Genomic DNA, 4,221 nt, shown 5'->3' on the forward strand with positions numbered 1-4,221 from the left:
ATGTGAGGGACAGGGCAAATTGGTGTGGGTCTGGAGGGAGAGATGGTGGCATCTTGGTGGGGTCTGCAATGGATGGGGGCACATTGGTGTCGGTCTGGAACAGGTATGGGGCATCTGTAGGTCTGGAGGGTGGGATGGGGCTTTCTGATGTGGGTGGGATGGGGACATCTATGTGCACCTGGAGAGTTGGATGGGGCATCTTGGTGTGTCTCTGGAGGGAGTGGATGGAGGCACATTGGTGTCGTTTTGATGGGAGGGATGGGGCACATAGGTGTGGGGGAGTGATGGGGGCATATTGGTGTGGGTCTGGAGGGAACGGGGCATCCTAGTTTGGGTTGGATGGGGATATCTGTGTGGGTCTAGAGTGGGGGCATGGGGGCACATTGGTGTTGGTCTGAAACGGGTATAGGCCATCTGTTGGTCTGGAGGGTGGCATGGGTCATCTGAGGGACGGGGTTGGGGCATATTGGTGTGAGTTTGGAGGGAGGGGATGGGGCACATTAGGGGGTTTGATGGAAGGTATGGGGGACATTGGTCTGTGTCTGGTGGAGGGATTGGTCTGTGTCGGGAGGATAGCACAGCGGCAGCGTGCGCGTCTTGGAAGCAAGACGACACAAAGCAACAACAGGTTCGATCCCCGGGTCCGCGCTTAAAAACCTCTGAGTGTTTAAGCGCGTTATAAATACGTAACTAAGACAAAGAAAAAAAAAAAACACAATTGCACAACTAAGAAAAACTAACAATTCCTGTAACAGCGCCTCGATGCCTGCGGGCTGTGTGAGCGCTTTATAAATGTAAATAAATAGGTGTGGGTCTGGCAGGCGAGATGGGGCATTTTGCTGTGGATGGAGCGATGGTGGGATCTTGGGGTCTGCAATGGATGGTGGCACATTGGTGCAGGTCTGGAACAGGTATGGGGCATCTGTTCTGAAGGGTGGATTGGGGCATCCTGGTGTGGGTGGATGGGAACATCTCTGTGCATCTGGAGGTGGGATGGGCATCTTGATGTGGCTCTGGAGGGAGGGATGGGGCATATTGGTGTGGGTCTGAGAGGGAGAGATGGGGCATATTGGTGTGGGTGTGAAGGGAGGCATAGGACACATTGGTGTGGGTCTGGAGGGAGGGATGGGTGCTCATTGGTCAGGGGAGGGATAGGGGCATCTTGCTGTGTGAAGGGAGGATGGGGCATCGTGGTATGGGTCTTGAGGAAGGGATTGGGCATCTTGGTGGAGTCTGGATCGGAGGGGGGCATCGTTGATCTCCATGGAATGGAACAGGGCATATGATGGGTCGAATGTCAGGGAATGATGGAGCATGTGGTTGTGAGTGAGGGCTGTAACATTCTGGTGGGAAGAAAGGGGGGTATAGAGAGGGCGGATGGTGCCATCTGAGTGAGTGTCTGGAAGTAGAGGTGAAGCATAAGAGTGTGGCTCTGAGGAGTGGAGCATCTTGATGTAGGTATGGAGGCACAGATATTGGGCGGGTTTGGAGGGCGGGATAGTTGCATGTGGGTCGGGAGGGAGGTGGAATTTGAATCTGGAACGTGTGTTTGGAAGGAGAAATGGGGCATTTGAGTGTGAATTTGAACATCTAGGGCTGGGGTATCTGCTTGTGAGTGTGGGCATGAAGAATCATGAACAGCGGAAGCAGCCAGAGGGAGAGTCGTAGGTCCCACCTCGGTTGCATCCCAGACGCGCCCACCCACAACCCGGGGCACCTCTTGCAGAGTGGCCTGGGGCACGTGGGCAACCAGGTGCCGGGGAGCAGGGATTCCCTTGCACTGGAGGGGGGTCCACGATCCAGGAGAGGACAGGGATACCTTGCAGGGTTGGGTTAACCTGCTGGGGATGTCACCAACCACACACCGGAAAGGGAGCCCTGCGCGGCCCCCTCTCCTCACCGAGCTGGCCGCTGCGCTGCCCCGGGGTCGTGCACTCCTCTCTCTGACCCGCCAGCAGGTTGGCATTGGTGGGTGCACCACGGTCAGCAGGGAAGCCCCATGTGGGAGCAGCCGGGAGCCGAGGGAAACATGACTGCTTTTGAGGGGTGTCTTCCCCAGGCAGACAGGGGCCCGGCATGCCAGGCGCGAGCGTGGAGCCATGGCACAGCAGGCTTACTCGACGGGCAGGCATCGAGGTTCCAGCCGCCCACATCTGTGGGCGAGTGATGGCCAGGTCCGCTGGTGCAGCGGGTGACCTTCCCTCTTGCCCAGGCACCTGGAGCTTGGCCCTGTGTTGCCGGGCTGGGCTTTGAAGACTCTCTAGTGGTCCCACCCGATTTGCCCGTGCTGTCTCTGGCCCGCCTTTCCATCCGTCCCTCAGCACTGCCGCCCCCAAATGGGAAGCGGAGGGGGTCAGGGAAGGATGAGTAGATCGGGTCAGGGGGGGTGGTGGCGGAGCAGCCTGCCTCCATCCCCCTGGGAAGCGTAATGCTGCTGCAGGCGGCGGGCAGGCTTCCCGGGCTGAGCGCCTGGATTTGTTTGTTTTTTGTTTTAAAACCACAATGGTCTCAGCCAAGCTAGACAGGGCGCTGGGCTGTCTAGCCACAGGCGGGCTGCCTCCCCCAGCCACTCTTGCACCGGCAGGGTCAGGCTGACGTCTGGACCAAAAAAAAAGTTGCCTATGACTCTTGGTGGTGGATCACTCGACTCGCACGCCGATGAAGAACGCAGCTAGCCGCAAGAATTGGTGTGAATTGCAGGACGCATTGATCAACACTTCGAACCCACCCTGCAGCCCCGGGTTCCTCCCGGGGATACGGCTGTCTGAGGGTCGCTTGTACATCAATCGCCCCAGAGTTCCCTCCCAGGGGCGTGACTGGGGCTGTTGCAGTGACCCTGTTCCCTTCGTCCCTTTAAGGTCAGACCCCCGATCAGCACCAACGCAGGATCCCTGGACCTGGCATGCAGGCTCATTGCCGGGGCGCCCCGGCCTCCCCAGTTTCCCTGACCCATGCAGGATTCGGGAGGGCCAGGTGGCCGGTGCGCCCCGGATGTGGTGGTGGTGGCAGCAGCGGCAGCAGCAGGCCTTAAAAAAGCCTGGTGCACATTCACCCTAACGCGGGGCACCTGGCTGTGCTGTGTGTGGCTGTATGTGGTGTCCCACGGCTGCCAGCGCAGGATGGCCCTGGAGCGCGGGCCTTGCAACCATCTGGGCTTCGGACACAGATCGGGACAGCACAAACTTGGCTGCGGCAGAGGCATGGGGCTGGGACAAGCCCCTGCACGGGGCCGAGGCCAGCTGCCCCAAGCTTTGTGCTCCCCCGACTACGGCCTCAGATCAGACGTGGCAACCCGTTGAATTTAAGCATATTACTAAGCAGAGGAAAAGAAACTAACCAGGATTCCCTTAGTGATGGCCAGTGAAGAGGGGAGATCCCAGTGCCGAATCCCAGTTCAGTGGCAGGCGTGGGAAATGTGGCATACAGAAGACCGACTCCCCGCCATCGCTCAGGGAGCTCAAGTCCTTCTGATCGATTAGGCCGGTAGCGGCCTCTGGCACGCCGGGATCAGGTCTTCTTGGATGCTTGGGAATGCAGCCCAAAGCATGTGGTGAACTCCATCTAAGGCTAAACACGAGCGCAAGACCGATGGCTAACAAGTACCGTAAGAGAAAGTTGTAAAGAACTTAGAGTTCAAGAGGGCGTGAAACCGTTGAGAGGTAAACTGGTGGGGTCCATGCATTCCGCCCGCAGGATTCAACACAGCAGGCAGGTTGGTCGCCTGGAACGGTGGATGCTCTTGCGGGACTTCGGCCCGGGTACACCCGGCCCCCGCAGGGCACATTTCCTCTGTGGCAGTGCACCGCGACCGACTGGGAAGGCCCCAGGGGGCAAGTGGCTCTCTGCTCCGGCAGAGTGTTACAGCCCCCTGACGGCAGTTTTGTTGTGTCCGCGGGGCCGAGAGAGATTTACTGCTGCCATGTCCTTCTCCGGCAACCGTCCTGGCCCCTCTTGGATGTCGCCAGAGCGGCGACGGGAGACAGGGCTCCGAATGAGACTGTGGTGGGCTGCCCTCAGTGCGCCTCGAGCATGTCGTGCTGCTGGGCAGGGAGGCCCATAAAAGGTGCCAGGGGTCTGAGGTGATATCGGTTAACCACCCTACCTGTCTTGAAACACAGGCCAAGGAGTTTAACACGTGCGTGATTCGAAAGGCCGAATGAAACCCTGTGGTGCAATGAAGGTGAGGGCTGGCGGGTGCCGATTGCGGTGGGATCCCACTGC

General features: G+C 58.9%; 1 pseudogene; it reads left to right on the forward strand.

Moving 5' to 3' along the window:
* The first annotated feature begins 2,623 nt into the window (after positions 1-2,623).
* On the forward strand, positions 2,624-2,774 carry LOC138529137 (5.8S ribosomal RNA; annotated as a pseudogene).
* The last annotated feature ends 1,447 nt before the right edge of the window (positions 2,775-4,221 follow it).

This window comes from Ambystoma mexicanum, chromosome 7q (assembly GCF_040938575.1).
Source record: "Ambystoma mexicanum isolate Mex_15411 chromosome 7q, UKY_AmexF1_1, whole genome shotgun sequence".
Taxonomy (NCBI): Eukaryota; Metazoa; Chordata; class Amphibia; order Caudata; family Ambystomatidae; genus Ambystoma; species Ambystoma mexicanum.